Source organism: Manacus candei, unplaced genomic scaffold (genome assembly GCF_025592945.1).
Source record: "Manacus candei isolate 608988 ecotype Guabito, Panama unplaced genomic scaffold, ASM2559294v1 h1tg000025l, whole genome shotgun sequence".
NCBI lineage: Eukaryota > Metazoa > Chordata > Aves > Passeriformes > Pipridae > Manacus > Manacus candei.
This window is the reverse complement of record NW_026138073.1, coordinates 4,132,633-4,157,252: the sequence shown is the minus strand read 5'-3', so window position 1 is coordinate 4,157,252 and position 24,620 is coordinate 4,132,633. Positions and strand designations below refer to the sequence as shown.

Genomic DNA, 24,620 nt, shown 5'->3' with positions numbered 1-24,620 from the left:
TTAAAACTAAATTTGACATCGAGATTGGCCAGCCACTGCTGTGAGGTGCCTGCTGGGAGCATTTCATCATCCTCCCAGCCCCTCCTGCTGATCAGAGGTGGGAGATGATGGTCTCTTTCTTACAGTCATGAATTACATTACTAATGTATTCCATTACCACCACGCAAATGTCATGTTAATTCCTGATCATCATCAAGTCATACAATGGTTTCCACGCTGGCACCCAGCCAATTAGCGGTGTGGAAAAATATTCCGCCAATTATATAACTTGAATTAGGTTAAGGACTCAAGAGAAAGCAAAATAAATGCTTTGAAAATACTTCTGAGATAAAATGTAAGTTGACACTGTCTTCATGTGCTATAGCCGATGTTATACAATCTGATAGGCAGCTGCCAACATTCATAACTGTTTATTAAATCTAGCCTCTCTTTATGGTGGCAGCTAAGATCTGTATTTTTACCAATATTAGGTTCATTGTGTTATGAAAAAAGACCAAAATACTTAGGAGCATTCACACCAGCTTATAAAACTTACATTATGTAGTTTATTAAATTGTTAAAATTACTTCTTCTCTCCTCCCCCCGCCACAGAGAAAGTTCCACGGACAGAAAAGTTTCAGGAAAACAAAGTCTTTCAGTAGCCACTGATGCTTTAAGGAGCAAGAGGGATCCTGCAAGGACAGAAGTGGCATCTCCAGGTTGCTGCCACCTCTCCCAACAAGCAGCTCTGCCAGGGGGATGATGGGCTTGGTTCCTGGAGCTCTCCCTACTCCTCTCATCCCACTGACACACAGCCTGGGAGAACCCACTCCTGCCCCGCAGCTGTGGGACAAGCCCCTTTGGCTCTTGTTCCCTGGCTATTGCAAGAAGTACCAGGGGCAGACACAGCCCTCTGGATAATCAGGAGCCAGAGGAGAGGCCTGAGTAAGGGGCACCCTTACACAAAAAGGACCCCACAATCCTGGTGGAAATGCCTCCAGCCGTGCAGGGACATGGCAAGTTCCCAAGAGCGCCGAGCCCCGTCGGCACACGCCGTGCCGCCAACTCACTGCACCACCAGGTTTTTAGTACCACCCCATTATTTTGATTTGTTCTGTTCTTAACTCAATTTATCGTACAAGCATGGTTATCTCCAATTTAAAAATGTACACAGCACCAGTTCCTCGACTTTAAAAATGTATAACTATGAGCAATTTGTTAAAACCTTTTACCGTATCTTTCTGTCTCATTTTCCGAGGTGCTGCAATGAGGCAATTCACTGTTCTGGCTGCTTACCCTAGATGACCTTTGCCTGCCATAAAATGGTATACAACTAAACGCTCTGCTTTAAATAAAACCCTTGCCTCTTCGAAGGGCCCTACGTATTCAGTCAACACAATCACCAGAAACCACATTTGGTTACTCAATAAGCTGGAAACTTTTAAAACGTGTACGGCGGTGAATGAATTCCTGACATCACCAGGAACACTTGAGCGGGGAACAAGAGAGACTGCTGAGAAGTGGCTCTTGCTGCAGCTGGAGAAAGGATCACTCCTTTAAGCTGAACTCTCAAGGAAAACGAGAACAAAAACTGAATTAGCTCGACACGTACCCTCTGCAGTCAGCACATTGCTAGGCAACTTACCATCTCTTGATAGAATTATGGTGGAGGGTTGGTCGTACATCAGGGTTAAGATGAACACAAGCACCAGTTTGGGCCAACTGCTCCTTTCCAGTGGGAATGCTCAATGCTTGGTCATTTCCTATTATTATTTTGCAGTATTTTCAAAGCAGCTAGAGAGAGTCTAATGCATTCAGAAAGTATTTCAAAGCTATTATGTGACATGAAAATTTTAAGATAACTGGAAGTAAGTGAATTTCAGAAGGAACACCACGAGCCTTTTTCTTTGTTCAAGCCAGCATTTGGAGAGAGTTAACAATTCTTCTTCTCATTGCTTTTATTTTTTAATAGTGAAGGTATCCAGAGGGCACACTACTCGAACACTTTGTCTTTTCTCCAGATGCTGGTTGGTTACAGCTTCATAACTCCATACCTCAACCAGGTGTTTTAAGAGGATGCTTCAAAATCCCCCAGTCCTTCCATTTGCCAGCACTGAGACCAGACACAAAGTGTCATTACAGGCACTGCCATGGGGCTATGACAGTACCCAGTGATGCCACACCTCTCCTGTGCCAGCCTTAGAGGAGTCTTGATCTTTAATAGTACTTGGACGGTAAGAGTCACACCCCAGGCATTATTTACACTTATTAAAGAGGCATTAAGCAAATGCAGAGTGCTTTATATCGAGGCATGTACCTTGCATATAACCCCACATTTCCCATGTATACTTCATAGGCACAAAGAAATAATTAATTACCTAACCACCGTGATTAAAATCAATTGATTCATATGCGACAGAGCAGTGAGAAATTTTTGCATGACTGGAGAAGTCTGGAATTGGTCCCTGTTTGGGGATCTCAGTCATATCAGTGAGGTTGGTAATTCAGACATGAAGGAAATGGTAAGAATCCCTCTCCTGCATGCACACTTTGAGCTGCCATATGGGTTTATTCAACTGTTTACTACACCAGTCGGTAAAATCTGAACAGCTATTATAATCTTTGCTAAATGACATGGTAATTATGCTACCTCTGGAAAAAAAGAAAAAAATGGGAACTTAAAAAAAAAAAAAGTCACAATTCACTGAAGTGTGAATTTCTCAGGTTTTATAATCTTTGAATTGAAATGCACTTTCCAACACACAGAGAGATATTAAATATATAATAGAAATCTCCATTTATTTTAAAAAACAATTTGTGCTCCCAATTCCTACACAATTTAATTATGCAGATTTCCTGGGTTTGAAAGATTTCTTACATAGACCTTCCAATTTTGCTGTAAAATCAGATGATTCTGGTTTTCCTAAACTAATATTGCCCCTCCTCTCACCCCAGTTACTAAGGGAGGCAGTCAGGAGCGGGCAGGTGAGAGGAGAGGGCTCCACATGCCAGGTTGCAGGGGGGTGGGGACAGCTGGGAAAGGCACAACCACCACCCATATGGCACAAAAGGGACTGAGAGGTTTCTCAGCTGATAATCCCACCGGGAAATGAAAACTGGCCATTAACAGAGAAGGGGCTGCTCCATGCCACCCTCTCAAGCCTGACCAAAATTGGGTATTAGAGGCTTGGTCTCCGTGTTCCTCCAGGCTGGAGGAGCCTCCAAGGCCATGCTGAAGCACGTAAGACAACTCTCCTGTGTACCAGTGACACCATTTTGTCACTAGGATGCAAGTGCAGCAAACAGTGGAGCTAATTATTTGTTGGTAATGGCTCCTTTGAGAGTCCATCATGTGACACATGATGGCAAAGGGACCTCTCCATATTCATATTTAATCATGACATGCATTGCCCACATAAGCATGTTTAGACCCTGTCTATCTGCATGGCTTCAGTTTCAGGCCTCATAGTTCATAGGATTTGAGGGGATGAAGAGAAGAAAGGAAGGAAGGGAATATTTTTTTCTGTATTGCCAATATTTGGTATCTCTTCTATTTCATTACAATGAAGGTTATTTTGGTGACTTGCTTTTAAACACAGACAATACAAAAACTAAACCCAAACCCCCACCATATTAAAAAGGGGAGAAAAGAGTGAGGGAAAGAGAATTTGTAAGAAAGAATGAGTGAGAGTTACTGCAAATTCAGGTTTGGCGACTCACCAGTTTTACTTGCCGGCATCACACATATCCATTCATGACTCAGGGCAAACACAGGAAAGGATCGAAACCCTTCTCATGGCAAATGTGTCTGGAAGCCGGAGTCACTCAGAAAAAACGTTCTCAGGAGACTGAAAGACAAAAAAAAATGTTTTAAAACTTCACTCAGAATCATATCAAAGCCTATCGTTTTCCTTTGAAAATAAAAGGTGGTTATAAACCCTGGAGGTGGGGGGAGCATTATAGGAGCGTGTCTACGTATCAAACATTATCACACAGCAGACTTTATTTGGCTTTAAATAAAACCAAAACTTACAATATTAAGAAAGGTTTTTAGAGACATGCTTATTTCACATTTGCAACGTGCTCCTCCGACAGGCGAGCTTATGTTCCTTCTAAATACCAAAATGTGTCACCATCCAAATCCAGATTCTGCTCAAAAACACTGCACTGAGTACAAAATCCAGATACTTTAACCTACTTAGCATTATCAAAATATAACACTCTCTGAATTTCTGAACTATTTACTCTCTGTCTTCACTCACTGCATCCTGATAAAGCCTTAACAAAATGTAGAATCTCTTGTTACTATTAATCTTTCCTCTGAGATAAGGAAAAACACATATAAAAACTATTTGATGTTCAGGGTGGAAAGGCAAAATTTGCAAACATCAGTTAAGAAATACCAATTAGTATTTTTTTTCCCCAGCTATTAGTAACACAGATTGAGCTTAAGCTTAGCTCAGAGGAAGCTGCTCCCTGTACAAATGAAACATTCATTTTACTAATAAGGGTATTCTAAAATAAGATGTATAATATTTTCACTGATAAAGTATCTGCACTGAGTAACAACTCATACTCAGAAATACAACCAGAGGTGTTCCTGGGGCTGTTCTGCATCACACCAGTGAAACTACATGGGATTTAAACAGCAGGTCTGGTGCCTGCCCAGACTGGGGAAGGGCACTCATTCCCAATGGATGCATCAGCGCTGGAAGAGCCTCTGCTCCCTGGACCACTACACAACAGGATCTGCAGCAATAAATCCTAGTGGAGAAAACAAACTTTGCAATGGAAGAAACTGTCCTGAAGGACTGGAGCAAGAAAAAACATGAAAGCAAAAACCATGTGGTGATTCTGACTCCTTCATTCCCTAACTATCTCCTTCCATAGTATCCACAAGGCTGTTCCCAGCCTCCCTACATCTACCAGCACTCCGACAGGGGCAAGTGCTGCCATCTTCAAATTAATACCGTGGAGTTTATTATTTTGGCAGCCCACTGCCGCCTTCCTGAGAACATCTGGAAGCTTCTGTCTTAACAACAACTGCATGAAATTTTTTCAGACAAAATTCAGGTACTTCTCTGGCCCTGGGGCTTTCTCCTGTTCTTCACTGAATGCAATGCAATGGCTCAAAGATCACAAGAGTTCAGAAATCTAAATATAGGGATTATGCGACCCTATTACAAAACTGTGCTACACAATAAAAATAGATCCAAATGGGGTTTTTAAACAGCATTTATGCTAAACATGATTTCTTTCTTGGAGACTCTGCAACACCTGCAAACCAAAAGTGACCTGCATCTTGTATCAGTTTTATTTTATTCATGAGGAGCAGAGCACTTGAGAGAAGCAATGGAGCAGTGTCAGAAACACATATCCGAGCCTTGCTTTATTGCTGTGCTTGATGACAGATATGCAGATGGATTTGTAGCTGAGCAAAAAGCTGCATCTACATATGTTGGGGCAGGATTTCTCCAGCTGACCTGCTGCACCACAGTATTCAGCTGCTTAGTGATCTTTATCCATGATACGTCTGTAGAGTAGGAAAGTACCATTAGTCCTGTTTAGAAGACGAGGAATTGAGGCTCATTTTGGCTAGTGCTTGCTAAAAGAGTTCATGTTCGAGACTTTTGAAGCAAAATTATTGTCCAGATAATATATTTGGTCTGTGGCAGATGAGGGCTACAATGTACAGAAGCACTGTCCTCACCTCCAGATCACTCTTCACCTTCACATCCCTCCTCAAGCATAAGGAATATCTTGGCATTGTTTTGCCAACAAGGAGATTTGAAAGCTGGGAGAGCTTCTACACAAGGAACAAGAAATAGTACTGGGAGTAGGTAGACACATCAGGCCTGAACTCTGACAGTGCACCTGGAAAACTGGATGCTTCTTGCACCATCAAAAATTGACCTCACCATAATACCCCACAAAACATTTCTTCAGCCAGGTTTCCCAAGGGAACAAAGCTTACATGATCATCATGTACCTTCTGTGCCCAGCCCCACCTGTATCTTTTGAATCCCCTGGATTAATGGGAGCAGAGAGCTCCCAAAGACATGAGTTCTCACAGCATTAACTCTGGGGCTTGCACCACTGGAGGCCTCCAAACCCATTTGATCAGCTGTCTCCAAGAGCCAGCCGGCTCACTGGCAGCTCCAGGCTGAGCCCAGCACAGAGGCTGCCTGCCAAGGAGGGAGCCCAGCATGGCCTGGGGGCACAGAGGCAGCTCAGGCACTTCCATGGACCTCAGCACTGGAGAACCTGTGGAAATTACGTGTACTGCTGAGGGGAAGGGTGGAGGAGGGAGAGGAACAGATTATAGATTGGTTCTGATAAACTGAAGCCTTTAATGATCTACCCACACACTCGAGTTCGATCTGGCATTGACAAATTGAAGCTTTTAATGATGTGCCCACACATTTGAGTTGGCCACTCCTCTTCTACAACTCTCACAAAAATAGTGTGCTGGGTTAAAGATACAGAAACTCTAATAATGCTGCAACATGAGTAAAACTCTTGATCACTCTTTGACAAACCTTCTCCCCCAAAAGGTTATTTGATGGGACCTCCAACACAGACCTTCTGGGCTGCCCTGCTCTCATACAGATTCCTCAAGGGCTACAGCTCAGTAAGGGGCAATGAGATGCAGCAGCTTTAGCATAACTGAAGTACAAAGTCAATCAAACCCTGAAACAGGAACCTGGGCTTCATTAATTCCAGCAATCACAACGGTTTTATTATCACTGTATTAATCAGAATAGGAAACCTATTAATCTGCCCCCAACAAAAATTAATCTTCATAATATTGAACAGATTTGAAAGACAAGTTTTAATATTTCACTATTTAAATCTCAAAGGCAGAGGCACACAGCTCAGACAATCTGGCAAATCACTATGGACTTCATCTCATCAGCATGAGGTCCCTCACCTTTCCCTGATGCTCCCAGCCCTCTTCCTGCATCTCCACCTCAGGTCTGGTTGCTCCCAGGGCTTTTGAAGGAACTGAGAGCATCGTTTCATACATCAAACGGCAAAACTGGCTGCAGCCCTTGGTGCACTAAAGAGCTGTCAAGAGTTTAGGCTGTGACCTAAGGAACAGCTCAGTGCATCACATCCAGCCGTGCCTGCGGGGTGCACAGGCTGGAAGTGCCACCCCACGCCAAGGGCTGCCTGGGTGAGAGGGAGCTTTGTACAGCGGGCAGGACCCACCCGACAGGCAGCTGATGCATCACTGTGTGCTCAGGGGAATGAGAAGAGGTGCAGTGGGGGAAAAAGGCAGGGGGTTGCAAAACAAAGTATGTGAAATTCCCATGCTCCACCAGAGCAAGTCAGGAATTGGTACTTGGATCTGGCCGGGTTACCTGTGCCTGACCTTCATCGGTGCAGCAGAACCCCCCAAGCCATCACAGTGAGCTGCAAAACAGCCCACTGCTACCAGATGGGCATCAGAACAGAGCCCAGCCTAAAGAAGAAAGTGGACAGCAGAGGAAAAGTCCTCATGAAATGATAGCAAGGAGCCCGACAAGTCAGAAAGGGGCTGAGGAAATAAACAGCAATGTGACTGAAAACAGAGGAAAATGGCCCAAAGCATCTCCAGATCCCCATGCCCTGCCTGGAGTGGGTGACACAGATGAGCACATGGCTGTGGTTCTGCTGCTGCTCTTCCATCACTGTCCTGCCACGGCAATTCCTGATGGACACGTTATTCTGCCACTTGGCCAAATCTCTAAAGCAGCTTTCCCTGACACGCACATACACATATATAGATACACACACACCTCAGGATTATATTTGGCACAATCAAAGCCTGATCAAAGGCAGAACTTCAATCATCTCACGCACGACTCATGTCAGGCTGTTTACTGACTGCAATGGAACTACAGAACTCTGTTTTAACTAATGATTTCTCAAAGCCATGTTGCACAAAAGAAAACAGGTTCAACTTGTACATCAGTGCCTAAGAGACCGCTCCAAAACAGACAACTGTATGAAAAGTTGTGCCCATGTATACATATATACAAAACTGTTTTTAAGTGACTGTTTTAAATTAGGATAAATCTGTGTTCCACCAATTAAGCTTTGAATGCACGGCTGATATCGTTCGCTATTTTAAACAAGCGGCATAATAAACCCAAAAATTCAAATATTTTAGAGAAAATACTTGGAGAGTTGAGACATTAATTTTGCCATATACAATCTGTTTCACAGGGATTTAAAAAGCGTTATTGCCACCCTGGGTACATTGGAATAAAGATGAAACACCATCCTTTCCTATTTACATATTAAAAACTATGTGCCTTCTCGATACAGACTACCCAGCTTGCTGATACATGACTCTGTTAAAAACAGTACAGCCTGCCTAGAAAATGGAAAGCCCCAAACTAGATGTGTCCTTGCACTCTAACAGGTTTTCAGTGGAAATAAAATGTGCTGCTGGCTTGTTTATCTTCCCCTCCAGCGAATGTCCTGGGGGAGTGGGGCCAGAGCAGATTCCCAGGGCTCTGCCTAACCATGGAGCTGTTTACCAGCCACCAGCACCAGCAGCAAAATAAGAGGAGGAAGATCAGCTAGAAAGCTTTGGGATATCAAGATGTCTACATCCAGGTGGAGCTGGGGGAGGAAAAAAACCCCTCCCAAAACAGTCAAACAAAACACATTCCCCCCCCCTCGAAAAAAAAGTCCTAGCATCCTTATTCTTTTTTCTATTTTGAATGTAGCTTGAGATACTCAGCAATTTCCTAAAATGCTTCAATACAGATAAAATTTCTTGCAAAATAACCTTTTTCCTCCCCCCCATCCTTTTTTGCCCCCCCTTTTTTCCTCTTTAAATGAATTGCCATTAGAAACACATGCCCGAAGCATCCTTAAAAAGACCACAAAGGCTGCTTGCAAGGGGAACTTCACTGTGCCGAGTGGTAACATTTGTTCTCCCCTTTCAGCTGGGATCCACCTCAACTTTTTGATGTTGGTTGGAGCTTTTATTTGCAAATAGAGCAGAGCTGCTTGGGATGGAGGGCTCCTCCGGAGCATGCCATGTGGCCTGCACAGATGTTCCTTTTATTCCCCTGTCCCACAAGGCTCCGTGGCTCGCTGGTGTTAAACAGATTACGCAAGTAGAACACTTGATTTTGCATGTCCCCCTTTTTTTCCAACAGTTGTCTAATTTACTCAACTCATGCTGCCACCCCCCTCCCCCACAATCACTATAGAAAACACGGAAAAATGTGGCTGAAACGAGGAAGTTTCTCCTCCAAGACCAGAATTTTCAGGAATGCTCAGCATCTGCAAACAAGGCAGAAATGCAGAAGAACAAAACTTATTGGGATAGTAAAGTAACCAGCACATTAGCCAGGTTATACTAAAATAAAACAACCATCATATCCCAGTAACATTAGCTGCTACAAGTATCGTAATCTCTCACCCTTATTTAGATGTCCAAATGAGAATTGAACTTTTTCCAAAAAAAAAAAAAGAAAAAACAAAACAAAAACCTAACACCAATTATGGGTGCTAAGCATTTGAAAATCCTCGAAAATCTGGCCTTCAACTCGGTCACAAAGAAACGGCTTAATATCCCGGCTGTCAGGCAACCCAATCAACAACTGAAGTCAATGGGATCTGCACACTACCTTATTAAAAAAGAAAAACCCAGAGCCTAAGAGGCCCATTAAGGAACTTCAGCTACGGGGAGACAACCTCGCAGCAGAAGACAGCAGCTATACACAGCTTTGTGCATCAGCCACTTTGCTCTCATGCTTAATTTGATTAATCGTTTTGGTATTATCCCCAATTAGAAAAGTGTCTAACAGGAAAAAAAAAATTAAAAAACCTTGATTTGAGCCTAAGACACGGCAGAAAACGGCAGCTACTGAACATGCAACTACTTGGGACTTCTGGCATTTGCCAAGGATACAAAATTAAAGCTAAAAATTGTGGGCAAATACAAAGGCATTGGTGTTTCATCCAGACTGTGGATTATGAATTTTTTTTTTTTTAATAAACTGAAACCGAATTCCAGATGTTGAAAGTTGGGAAGTAAAAACTGCTTTAGCTGTAAAAACACAGAAAGGTGAGACAAAAATTTCTGCTGAAATATAATGAATCAGGGATGAAAGTGCAGCCCATGCACCCCCTCACCAGGAATGGGTTGGGACAGGGATTTTTCCCCTCTGTGTGCCAAGCCAGGTAGTGGCACACAGGTTTGTCCCAAGTTTCTTTTAATAATGGACAGACTGGAGCAGAAATCCCTGGGAACTCCTGCAGCAGGGAGAGGAATGAACTTCCCCTTCTGCTGCTGGGGCAGCTGAACAGAGCCCACCTGGACCTCCCAGCACCCACATTTGCCTCCTGGCAACCCACAGGTGGTACCTGGCAATTCCACCTGTGCAGTGACACGAGGGCAGGGGGGACTCATGGATGCAATGGATGTGAACTAGTACATCCCACAGAGACACACAAACCCATCATTTTCTTCCACCAGAGTCCAAATAATCCCTGACACAGCAGAGCCCCATCTGAGGCTCTGGGATGTTCTTCAGCATCCAGATACAATCCAAATTTGGATCCGCACGACTGGTTCTTGGTTTATTATATGGGCTTGATCACCACCAACACTCAGGGATTTTGAAAGCAGAATTCAGAGCAGTAATTTGAGATCACTGGTTTCGCCTCTGTTTATTTCCATCACAGCATCCACAATGCTACAGATAAACATACAAAATCCAGATCATCCCGCAGCATCCCACCAACTCCTTCCCAGGAGAGACTGAGTTTCATCCTAAAATTCAAGAACAACAGCAAATGTTTGGACTCTGATAAGAAGGGGAATATTCATCAGCATACTTCACTAGTGATGCAGTCACAACTTGCAAACTTAGTCACAGAAATATGACTGAACTTGTCTGCTACCACACAACAAAGTACCGTCTAGTGGTTAAAATCGGAGGACATGATTCAGGAATGCAAGCCTTTTCAAAGAAGAACTAAAACACATGATTAAGTGCTGTTGAAGTCAATAGGCTGATTCAGAGACCAACTTCTGGAGCGATGGATAATACTCCCCACATTGCCATATGGCTCTCAGTCAAACTTCCTAGAAGCATTTGCTAATACCGGGTTCCACCACAGCTTTTGGGAGGCCTGCTTTTCTTTTGCCCTTTTTTTTTTTTCCATCTTTCTTTTTTTAAACCTACGTCTGGGATAATTTTCACCCACTCTGAAGATCCTCCAGGCTCTCACTGACTGAGAGAGAATACGCAGCCGTGATCACTGCGGGGTGGTGCAGACTCATGCAATAATTAATAGCCTCAAATGAAAAGTTATCTATAAATATAAATAAATGCAAGAATGTATTATATAAATATGTGCCCTATAAAATAAAAATGCAAATGTATGATCCAAAGGCACTTTTTGTGGTGTTTAGTGAAAGGCACACAAGCATGTTACAGTGATGAAATCCAGCATATGCATCTTGGCCAGCTGAGGGATCTCTGCAAACAATCCCAATCCCACCTCAGAACTCCCAAGCCTGTTGCCTTCATGAGTTGCAAATATTTCATTTTTCCTGCCAGCTCCCTGTTCACTGCTACAGTAAAATACTCCGTGGCAGGTTTGCTATTTCTTATTCCTTTTAATCTATACTGTGCACAGACAGCACCCACTTGTCACAGCCTCCTGCAAAGCAGTGACACCAGCACGGCCATCGAGGCTGACCCACACCAAGAAAACCACATCCTGAGGTTCTCCCTAACTCCTGGGAACACCATCCAACAGCACCTCCTGCTCCTCAGCCATCCCTAATCCTGCCAACACAAACACGCAGCAAACCAAACCTTTTAGCAGGATAAATGGCTACCCAGCACCGGGCAAGCTAACAGTTACAGCAACTTGGTTACAGTCTTCATTTGTATTTATAAGATGGGAAAAGGAAGGGGGACACCCCTTGAAGAGACACCCACTAACTTTCATGCCCTCCCCAAGCCATCCAACTGAAATAATCCACTAATTTTGCACATTTCCTAATCCTTGCAAAGGCTGAAAACTTACTCTTTACATTTAGACACAGAAAAGAAGAAATAAAACAAAAGCCCAAGGAATTCTCGTTGGCTTTTTGAAACACTTCATAGATAAGGCGTAACATCATTTTTAAGCAGTTTGAAAACACCCTGTTACTGCCTACAATTAAATAAATGTAATCGCAGCCTAAGCCAGCCCTCCCGGCCATCTGTCTTTAAGGCAATGGGGAAAGAAGAGGCGCTACAACGTGCAGTACTTTTTCTGGCTATTAAAGTGTTTCTCCTTATTCAATATCTAAATTAAATCAAATGGAGTATACTAAGTAAGCCCATAAGACATAGCGCATGATGCAAGAGTCTTAAAATCCTTATCTGCTGAGCACTCCAGCTTAAAGGCTGATGTTTTATGTTCCCCTGCAGCGCACGGGGATCCTGCTGGCTTGGCCAGACTAGGAAAATAAGCTACGAATGACCAAATGCAACTGCAACTTGAAAAGTAGGAACCAAACCAGACACAACAAACCACAGAGCAGCCGCCCCAGCCCGGCCCGCGCTCGCCCAGTGCTGCTGCTCCCTCCCCAACTTCGCAGGGCTGCTGATAAGACGCTCCCGATCCCAAGCCCATGAGTTGGGCCGTTAATCACAAGACATTTATCCCGGGATGCACAGGGTGAGGAAAGCAGAAAGCCAGCGCACGCTGACGGAGGCACAGATGCATGGAGTTGTGCAAATCTGCTGAATTCCAAAGCAATGAATTCCCCGAGTTTAAGCGATTCTGAGAACGCCCATCAGGCAAAACCCACAGTCCTGTCTGGATGCTCTCGCCGCAGGTCCTGGCGCTGGGCACGAGGACGGCGCAGAGCAGGGGAGCCCATCCCATCGTGCACCCACAGGCACCACGTGGAGCAGCTGGAAGAGCATTTTGGGTCATTTTCTGCCCATTTTGGTCCCCAGCAGCCCTGCAGACAGTTCACAGGCCAGTCACTCCCTTCACTGACTGAGCACGTTCCTCCATAATCATGCATCTGTATCTGCATCCCACAGCAGAAGCACAGAGCACCAAGCACTACAGGGCCTATAAATACCAGCTTTCTGTAACACAAAAATAAAACCTGAGCTCAAGTCAAACTCCACCATCTATCCTCAAAGTTTGAATATGTTTTCCTCCTGAAAATATGTAATTAAAGCATAACTACATGTGGAACATCATCTTACATGTTCTATTAAAGGGACATTTACCACAAATGAGAGTTAAGCAGTTCAAATATTAAAATGTGAATGGAACTATTGCTGATAACAATGGCATAAATTAATACTGGTAATTAATTAAGTCTGGTTTTATTCTCAGACCATTATTGGAAGAATGAGGCTTTTTTACAAAATTTGTGTTACTAAATAATATAATTTACTTAAGTTCTTAAGTTTTCAGCCCAACCAGATCAATCTATTTAGTTTTTATTGTTCAACTCATCTGCCCTACATTTAGCCCTACACCTATTCACAGAAACAAACCATACATTATACCTGATTTCCTCCACAGAAAAGCTCTCTAATAACCACCACATCTACTAAGTATATTTGGAGGTCAAATTTCAGATCTCTTCCTTTGTTTATTTCTTTTCCCCTGTTACCTTTCAACTTGTGAGTGCCAGAAAACGGTTTCAGAAGAGAAAAAAAAAATAACTTTCTGAGCAGAAAAATGCAAAAATCACGTTTCTTCTGGACCAGACATCACAGCTTGAAAAGGGAAAAAGGGAGAGAAAAAGAGAGAGAGTCAGTTCATGCTGCAGAGCAGCCGCGGGGCTGGAACTGTGACGACAGCACTGGGACATCCTCAAATCCACCCAGCATTCCAATAATGCAAAGCAAAACACTGCTGCCGGTGCAGCCAATCCACAGGGCATCACAGTCCCACGGACAGAACACTATTTGTGATGAAAAGAAAAGGTGAACTGGAAATCATGGTGGCTCTGTTTTTTAATTATCTAAAATAACAGGAACTGGGTGCATGGGTCTCCAGGAGCATCTGGAAAAACTGAGTTAACATTGCTGAGGGCACGGGGGGAAGCCTGGCCTTAGCCAACATCCTCTGGCATGAAGGGACTGCCTGACATCAGCAGGGAAAGAATCAAACCACATTCTGAGAAGCTCCTTAGAGACGTAATATAAAAACCCAAGTAATATTAAAATAATAGTGACTGATTCACACTAATAGGGGCTAAGGAGGACAGAGAGAGAGGGGAGAAAAAAAGAAAAAAGGAGAAACAAACACCAACCTACACTAGTAACTACAAAGAAATAATTTCAGGGCTCAAACCAATGCAATTTTAAAAAAATTAAAACAATTTCATAAAACAACACTACTACAAGCCCACCCAGAGCAGCAAGAAGCCGTTTTTACCATTTCAACCAAATACAAAGCTGATATGCTAACTTAAAGGATCAAGACAAAATAAGATATGTGGGCCGACAATCTGAATGCCAAGTTTTACCCATGTGAATTTAGTTATAAATGCTTGGAAAATGTGATTCTCTAACTTAGAAATAGCAGCTGTAGCATTCAAAGGTACTCCAGTAATTACTGGAATGCTTGCTGAAAAACTAGACAGAAGCTAACATCTTACTTACATTAAATACGCATTTACCACAAATTAAAAGAGCCACAGAAAAGAAAAAAAAAGAACAAAAAAGAACAAAAACAGAAAACAATCAGGCAAGCAGATGTTCAAATAAGAAGGGGAAAAAATGACAAGAGAGGGCCAGATGCTCATCTCTGGTAGTTGTCACAGTGCAATGAAGGTGCCTTGCACCTCCAGCCTCCCCAAGTCACCGATGTTCAACAGCCAGAGAGTGCCAGATTGTCACCTCTACAACTGTAAGTGGTAATTTCATCCCAGATACTGCAATAACACGCTGCCTTAAAATCGCAGAAATGCTGCCTAGCCATCTGAGACAACAGTAAAACAAGCAGCAACACCAAGTGTAGTTGTCTACTACTGCCTGAGGGACTCATGGCTTTAGCAGCCGGGCTGGCATAAGGATTATATTATCGAGGAGTGCCCTGCATGGCTTTATTAAGTGCCAGTGAAATGTCTATTGCACTCAGTGCCTGGGAAATACTGTAAGAAACGCCAACCACCAACCACCAAACTACAAATTAAGCTATTTGACCATTCTGCGCTTATTATCAGCTGCTGTTCCCTGGAAATAAACCGTTCTGGAAATAAGGGATCAGGGATGTTGGCAGAGACGGGTAAGAGAACCTCTTTCCTGTGAACACAAAGCCCCAGGACACGCTGGTAAGGAGCAGCAAAGTCCACACCCAGGCTTTGGAAGGAGGTACCCAAAGAGAAGTTATCTGCAAAATGTGCATCACACTCTCCTGGCTCTCTTCACACCTCCCCCTTCGCATCCCCACTCCCATGCACCTTCGCGTCTATTCCCACACTTCTCTCGCTACCCACATCCTGAACATATTTATGTTGTAAACATCCATTTGGAAGCACTCAGTAAGCTTGTGGCACACAGAAGGATGCTGCTCTGAGTTCCAGGAGGCAGCCAGCTCCCCATGACCCCTCTCTCCCTCTCCCAGCTGCACAGGAGGGGAAAGAATTACGTGGCCCTCACACTTATCTTTTATCCACTCAGGATCCAGATTATTGCCTAATAAAACTTCACGGCAAAGCTATTAAAAATTAAAGAGATATCTCCCTTCCTACATAATGATTTGTCACAAGCCAGACCTAAATCAGGATTGATGAGGTTCACGGTACCTTCCTTCTTCTTCCCTTTTTATTTTTTTTTTTAAATTTGGCAGAATTTTCCAATTTTTTTGCAGCCCTTCTCACTCCTTACTGACACAAAATTTCTCCTTCAGTGCTCCAGACCTTACTTCTTCATCAAGATGAACTAAGAGGCAAAAGGCAGCTGAGCCAGCAGAAATGTTCCCACTGTCCTTCAGGAAACACGCAGAAGAGTCCAAGTAGTTGGTATGATTCAGAACTAGTGGTAGAAAAAGGACAAACCAGATTACAGCAACACAGAGGACTCCATCCAAAACCTGCATCCAAAGAGACTCCTGCTAACATATGGTGGAAATGTGACTTTTTGCAAATATCCTCCGCAGAAGCCAATTCCTCTCCTCCACCCAAGCCACATCCAGTAGCTCTAGTACAACGAGCTGTTACTTACATGTATTAGTCAGGATAGGCATCAGCCATGATACAAATTTTAATCCATCTAGCTAATGAGGAATCTGCCATCTAGTTAATGTGCTCAGACCCTCCAGAGAAATTAAAATCCACCTATTCAGGCTCCTTGCTAACTGAGCACTACCCATCCCGGAGCATGGTGGCTGCTTTTCCGAGTCATCACGTCCCGCACTCCCTCTGCGGCGCCGGCACCGCTCCACCAATACAAAGGAGAAGCACCTGAAGCAGAATCCCACTGGAAAAACAGAACTTGGAAAGAATGCGTTAGCAACTTCAATCCAAATATAAAATGCATTTAAAGGTCATAATTTGCATAACTACATCTCATGTTTTTTTGTTGTGCGGGGTTTCGGTTTTTTTTTTCTTTTTTAAATTGCTCTATCCTGGAAGGTGCCGAGCACTTCTGAGAATTGCTGAGCACTGCTGCCTCTCATTTAAAGTTTTAACAACTCTTAGGCCTGTTCAGTGCTTGGCAGGAGCAGTTCTGCAAGGCATCCTAGGACCATGCTAACAGGTACAAAGGATTAATAAAAACAACCCTGTTCAAAAACAAACCGTTGGGACAAAGCACCATTATCACGTGCTGACACGACTGGGTTGACATGGGACTTTTACTGTCTTATGATGCGCTCTTGGTGGTGGATTCAGAAATGTAGTAAGATGAGACCAGTAATAACAGAAAAAGCTCAAAAGGCCATGCACACAGAGTGACCCAACAACTCTCGTAGTTGCTTTTAATCCTTTTGTTCACTTGGTTCAACAGTTGCTCCAATCTGGATCCAACAAGGATGCTAGGCTGATTCCCTAAAACTTCATCTCCAAACCCATACCCAGTCCCATGAAAAGTGTCATATTTTCCCTGTAACTGGAAGAGTAGCAGGTACAAGGAGTGCCCTCTTCAACCAGAGGGAAAATCAGGAGATGCTGGAACTTTCAGCTCTTGCTTCCTGCACGAAATTAATTATAACGGCCAATCTGTGCTGCTGCTTAGTCTGCAGGGGAAAAGATGAAACAGCTAAATTGATATCACAGCAAGGGAAGGGCTCGTCGCAGCAATGTCTGAGGCTGCTGCAGAAGGGGTATTCTGCCTTTGCCTGAGCTACGGGAGGGAACTCTGGAGATGGCTGAAAACTGGCTACAAGCCTGCAGCTCCCCCAGCTTGTATGAATGTGTTTGCAGGGAACAACATGCTCAGCGTAGGGTTCAGAGGCTGAATGCAGCTCTATCACCATTAGCACCTGGCTGATGATTGACACAAACCACACACCACCTACAAAGACATTGCACAGACCAGAGCGTGTGGGAAACACAGGCTTCCCAAAAACCCTCTGCAACATCTCAGATGTTTTCCCACATTTCAATTTACCAAAAAAAAAAAAAAAAAGATCAAGGTTGCAGTATCTGTGTTAAATGGGATCTTTCATTTCCATGGCATCCTCTTGCATTCCTTTCAAAACTTAAGAAATATTCTGTTTATTCTGGCCTAGGCATAAGATCTTTCCCCCAAAAGCAAGTTCCTCACAGTGCTCTGCTGCAGACATCCCAGCGGAGAAGGGACCCAGAGCCCAACCATTAACCTAACTCTGCCATCTCACCACTTAAACATGTCCCTAAGCGCCACATCCACACATTTTTTGAACACTTCCAGGGATGGCAACTCCCATCACTTCCCTTGGTAGCCTGTTCAGTGCCTGACCACCCTTTCAGTGAAGGAATTTCTCCTGATATCCAAACTACACTTCCCTGGCGCAACTTCAGGCTGTTTTCTCTTGTCGTGACACACTTTTTTCATCACTATCAACCCTAAAACATGCACCTGGTAAGAACACACAACCTTGCCTCCCTTCTGACTCCAAGGGAAGGAGGCTTAAGCTCCCTATTCCCGGTTCCCCTAACCAGGGGTCTCTGCAGGCCCCAGGATGGCTCCATTCAGTGAAGCAACATGAAGTGAAAATCAGAGGAGGGACAGTCCAAACTCCCCAGAGTGTTCTGGCAAGAGAAGATCCACACAACAGCCTCAGGCGTAGTGAGGAAACCTACAGGTTCCCTTCACTGCAAGGCGTGCTTTGCCTTGCGTTCTTGTTTGTTTGTTTTTAAATATTCTGGCAGTGGAAACAGAGTCACTGTTTTGTTTTTCTCCCCCACATATGCTATATAATTTTGTTTCTAGCACTCGCTTCTTGCTTACTCAGTTGCCTATAGTCTGCCTCTCTCACAGGAACACTAGCTGTGTTTGTCCCCAAACTGTATCCTGATCCAACTGCTTTGTGTCATCCCACCAGCCCTGCTTGGGGAGCGACGATCAAAATATTTTCCCTAGGATGCAACGCAGAGAGATGGGCATATATGTTACTTTAGAGCAAAGCTGACCTACAAGACTGAAGGGTGTGCACAAGTGTTTTGGCTACTGAACTCGGTAAACACAACATGAAAAGAGTGAGTAGCGCTACAAACACTACCAAGGCTTTGTTTGTGCCAGATAGACTGCTAAAAAAATAGCACATTTCAGCCTCACAACACGGTCAGTCCCCCTGCAAATTACTGCCCAATATGACCACACTTCTAGCAACATTTAAAGATGGACAATAAATTAATACAGGACATCCCAACTGGCCGCGGGTCGCAGTCATCAACAAGTAGGTCAAACTAATTCTGGAAGCCTGTGAGAGGCACATAAAACAGTCTGCGGCAGCAGTCCAAGGCAGGGATGAAGCAATCCCCACTTGAACTCATCCAGAAGCACTGACACAAGCCCAGGTGCCAAAGAGATGCAGGACAAAGCCATCCCCAGTCCATGCAACTCGCCTCCCATCTCTCCAAGTTACAATTAACTTCCCTGACAAAATGCAAATACATTAAAAAAACACCCAAGCCAATTAAGACACAAGTGTTTAAAGACATGAGTAGTAATTACAAATGTATTATTCATACCTAATTTACAAGATGAACTTCTTTCAGTAAAATATTAAACTGTTTACATGCATTCAGGAAGACAATTTCCCAACCCTCCGCGTCCTGCTCTGCAGCAGTGACTATTGCTATGCAACAACTCCGTAGACTTACAGTGTACACCATGGAGTAATCAGAAAATGTTTGACCTCAGATATCTACTTGACCCCACAGAAATGCAGACTCGCTCGCTATAAAATCCTAAACAATGGGGCAGACAAGGTCAGAGGGTCAAAGCAAGTATTAACAGGTCATTGTGCAACCCACTTGGGAGCAATTACTTCTGGTCACGGCTAAGTGGACACTTGATTGAATACCACTAAGACAGCTCACATCCCACAGATAACAATCCTCACAGCGATTAAGAATTAAAGCCCCCATGATTCAGCCTTTATTACTCAAATGAACCTAACTATTCCATAAAAAACTCTTGGTATATGCATGATGCAAGGTCTAAATTGAAATGCCACCTCATTAAACAATAATATCTAATTTTATCTAAATGAATTTTCATGAAAGTACGCCACACAGCTCAGGAATTTTTAAAATGAATTATCACAAGCGATACATAATTTCACCAAAACTGCTGCAGGAAAAAAAAAATTAGCTTCAGGGATGAAAGGGAAACATCTATGCTGAATGAAAATTGCACTTCTTTCTGCTTGCAGAAAGGGTAAAAGGGGGCTTCAGGGCTTCTGCCAGACAATAGAGCCAGATTTTAATCAAATAAACACCCTTCTGCTATGTCAGGTATGGTCACCCTACCCCAACCAACAGTAAACACTTGCCAAGTAGGACTACAGACACAGAGGCCACTTTCAGAAAAGGGGATGTCACCTGCACATAGCCTCTAAAATTGGGGTTTATTATCATAAACTGTCAGAAGAGCCACCCATTACTGACTTTACTGGCCTCTATTACCTCAGCTGAAAACAGCTTGTACATCCCCTTCTGAGGGTGAAAACCCTGCTCTGGCACCTGTGAGGCATTTAAGAGCTCTTAATTATTTTACAAAAATGAGCAGTACACACGACTGCTTTATAAGGGTGTCCATCAGGAATCACTGAAAGAAAAAAAAACCCTATTTATTTTTGATTCCATAAGCAGAAGTGGCAGGTCCAACTGTCCTACAGGTAAAAAGCACCACCATCAACCCAAAGGCGTTCATGGCCTCATTTCTAAAGCTTCATGTGCGACTTCTTCCAAAGCCTGGCTCTCTCTCTGACCACCCCTGTCCAGCTAGTCCCTGGAATGCAGCTGGTACTCAAAAAGTCCCTGTCTTTGTTTATGGGTTATGCCTTTCACAGGAGGAGAAAAACAAAAAAAACCCCAAAAGTTGGAAAAAAACCCTAAAAAAAGACACGTTTTCCAAGATAATGAGCCCAGCATAAACATGTGGAGAAGAGCAGGTTGCACAGATGCTGGTGGCTGACCAGGGTACATGGAAGGCTGGGTAAGACCATCAGAGAAGTAATGCTAACACAGGTTTGGGCGCTTCTGGGGATGAACTCCTTCGCCCCTTCCCTGCTCCGCCCCAGCAGCAAAGCCAACGCCTCGGGATATTTAAGAGCACTGCATATGCAGACACTTGGATGTGCAAAATTATGCATGCATGTTTGGAGGCCATTTTAGAGCCTGGTTCGTGAGTCACACAGAAAGTAGATCAGAAGAAAAAGAAAAGTTTAAAGATGCATTTTTTTTTTTGTATTCTTGCTACTGCAGCTTGGCTTTGCTCCCCCCCCTTGCTTTTTTCTTTAATACTGAAACTCTCTGGTTCTTTGTCCTGTAGCTGTTGGAAAATTATGAGTTAAACCAGCAGTCTTTTATATTAGTGTTAATACCATGACAGTCAGTTGATAACATATCAAATATGCAAAATTCAAGCCTGACAGACTGGTGCTCACCACTGTTGGGTTATTGCACAGGAGCACACGAGGAATGAAAAGCTGCACGGTTGCTTCTCCCTTGTCCTGCTGCCAGCGAGGTGTAATAACGCTATTATGAAAAGCAAACAGGGATGAACTCTGCTCAAAAGAAGGTGAAGCCTGAACTGAGAAATCAATTCCTGCATCAGTCGTGCCCCTACAACAGAGTAATGCTGTTACAAAGTTCATCAAGCCCTCCAGATCCTCACCCTGGCAAGACTTACGGTATTGAGCATATTTTATTGGCACTGAATATTCATACTGTGGCAGCATCTGGAGACCAACTAAGGCTGTCACTGTGGGGAAAAAACAGCCCTGGAGTCCAGCCACCAGCTGGAGATTCCATCAGGAGGTCCACGCTTGGTTTTCCTCTCTTTCATGCACATCTCCTGTACCTCTGCCTGCCCAGCTCTAGGATAAGGATCTCATGTTCTCCTAATACCCCACGGGGGACAATGTGTTACAGACCCCAGTGCCCTGTTCCAATGGCAGACAATGCTGCTGGGTGCTATAAAAGCACAATGGAGATGAGAGTCCAAAAAAGATGTACTCTCAGAGACAGGCCCACTCATACCTGAGAGGGCTGTAATTCAGAAAAAAGTAGCAAAGTGCTGCTGGGAGACAGGGACTATTTGAGTTCTGTGCCCTGATGCAGCAAAGAGGTACTGGTGACTCTGGGAGACAGGAAGGTGGTTAAAATGGGGCAAAACCGAGAAGGACTGGGAAAGAAGGGATAAACTTTATTTGTTTCTGCAAGGCAGAACAAAGCCATGACGGGATGCAAGAGCAGTCCCAGGTCAGAGCAGTGCTTTGCAGCCGTGCACCCTCATGACAGAGAAAGCTTTGGAAGACACACACACACAAAAAGACAAATGAAGCCAAGAAGATGCAAGAGAACTCACTGTGAGCACCAGCTGAGTCAGAGAAGGGCAGGACTGTGAAACATCAAGCAGGGAATACCGACTGGTCTTACCACCTCAGAGTCATGGGGGAATCTCTCACCAGGGCTTCCTTGACCGAGCTGTACAGTGTGTAGTCTCTTCTTCCTTCCCTAATGCTTTCCAAACCACACGAGCACACCATACATAAAACACAAAGTTGAGAGTTATTACAGTCAGCCAGGCCAAAATCTACGGGATGGTTCAATGGCTCTCTGACATGCTTCTGATGAGGAATGTGAATGAATGGGAGAAGTCAGTCACACCTAAGCTAGCAAGGACAGTGGTGCCTCAGACCACCAAACCACTGCATGGGTGATGGTATCAGGTATGAATCTGGGCACACATAATTTTTGGGGCTATTTTTTTTTTCACTTGCTACTGTTTAATTTGTATGTTCAGGAATTTCTTCTCGAATTTTTAAGTGCTGAACTATTCCCTGACCCTTGGTTGTGCACTGCAACAGGAGCACTGTAGGCCACCTCCTGTTCACCCTATACTCTCCCCTGTAACACCTCTCAGGCAGCAATTCAGCACCTAGTAAAAATTAAACAATCAGCAGAACAACCCCGATTAAGGTTTGGCAACTCACTCCCTTGAAGTTACTTCTGAGGTTAGGGAGAACACCACACTGCCTGAGTGCTTCAGCTGCATTACCCACTATACATCACTCACTGAAACTGGTCCAAACAGCCACGTACACACCCCCATGCTAATGACTGCACCCAACTCAGATTCTGTCAGCAGAGACCTGCTGTCAGGTACCTCACATGTGAGTTTTTCAAGAGAAAAGCTGACACTTTTTTAGAAGAATACACAGGATTTTAAACCTCCCTGCAGCTCCCAAGTAGCGCATCAACACCTGCAAACCAAGACGTTCAGCTGCCAGTACAGATTTGGGCTTCCATCACCAGGACACGTCCAAAATCACCAGGCATGAGCAATGACACTTTGGTTTCCCTTCCCTTGTCTATCAGGTGGAAGAATCACCGCAAAGGAGGCCATGTCCTGTACCCATGGCTGGAGGGGAAGGATCAGCACAGGACTGCTGCAGGGGAAGAAAATCGGGAAATCAAGAAGGAAATGGCTGGGCCAGATAAAATCCCCAGTCCTCTCTCTTGTTAAACAGGATGTTTCTGGTTTAGAAACAGATGGGAAGAGAATCCACTCCATAGCTAAGCCTGAGGAGGTAGAAAAGCCTGAAATAAAGTCCCTTTGACTTTAGCTCTGTGTCTCTGACAGCCCGACTCAGTCATGGACCGAGTAGATAACAGGCAACCATTCATCAGCTCAGCCAACACACAAAGGCAAGAATTTCCCTTCTTAAAGAGATTTAATGATAGAGCTTTAGAAACTGGTTAAAGGAGAGAGACTGAGAGTGAACACACTAGGGATGAGACCCTGTGGGTTGTTATTAATATTTCCCTGAAGCAGACACTCTGATTTGCAGCACTGGAAGGACACAATTCCAAGAGCTAGACACGTTCTTCAAGCAAAACACTGCCCAGCTGCAGAGTTAGAGCTGAATTCAGAGAAAAGTTTTTCCACCGATCTAGTCTAATGGACTATTGACTTTTTTTTTTTAAATCCCAACCAGAAAAAGCTGACCATGAATGTTTGTCTTCCTTGGTACACTGGAAAAAAAAATATACAACAAACAAGCTGGCCAGGGATGTCAGTCAATTTTCTGTCCAGGGAAGATTTTTTTTCTACATCTTCCTTTGAAAATTGAAGATTAAATCATATTCCATAGGGACAGTCAGAGAGCGAGCCCACAAGCACTACTGCACTCATCACTCATACCTGCATCCTCTTCTGCTAGTGGATCCTTCCAAAACACACCCCACCTCTGCCATGCCTGCCCACAAAGGGCTGGAGATGATGTGCCTTTTCCAGGGAGAAGTAGCTGGGAGAAGAGAAAAGCAGCTTTCAGCTCTGCAGCTCTTTCCTGTTCAGCTCCCTGCAATGCTTGCCTTCCTTTTCAGTACAGAATACTTCAGTTGCCTGGAGCTATTCTAGTTTATACTGGGCATTCATAGCAGAAGCCCAACATCTCTTGCTGTTTTTGCTCATGGCTACCTAGGCAAGCAGCTCCTGTGCTACAGAGAAGCACCTTCTTAATGAAGCAGCTATGATATCAATGTTGTACTACTTCCAAGAGCAAAACAGTTTACAATTAGCTGAAGGTCTGGTATTTGACAGTTTTTTATGGCTCTTTTACAACTGTTTGCAAATCTTTTCTTCCTTTAAATTATTCTAAAAAGTGTTAGGGGAAAGCCAAAAGTTATTTTGTGCAAGCATGTGTCTACTTGTATGAATCCAAGAGTCTTTTTAATTTAAAACCACCATTACAAACGCCTGTATTTACATGATAGTTGTTTATGTAATGCTTTAAAGAAAATCTAAATGGAGCACAGAAGCCAATGCTAATGCAGAAGACAGTGGGAGTTAATGAACATGCTCCTGGGGCAGTCCAGGATATGGCAAGGCATAGTGCCTGCACCATAGAAATTCAATAAAAAGGCTACATCTCTCAAAAAGAACTTTTGATACAACCTCCACGTGTGCATAACCTGTGATTTTTAAGCCCCTCTTCTCATC

General features: G+C 43.8%; 1 protein-coding gene across 1 annotated transcript in view; it reads right to left on the bottom strand.

The window, feature by feature from the left end:
* The window catches only part of FOXP1 (forkhead box P1), a 380,386-nt gene that overhangs the window by 331,316 nt on the left and 24,450 nt on the right, over positions 1-24,620 (bottom strand). Inside the window, exon 2 of the mRNA XM_051788661.1 lies at positions 3,700-3,827. The gene's annotated coding sequence lies outside the window, so the exon portion shown is untranslated. The remainder of the gene's footprint in view (positions 1-3,699; positions 3,828-24,620) is intronic.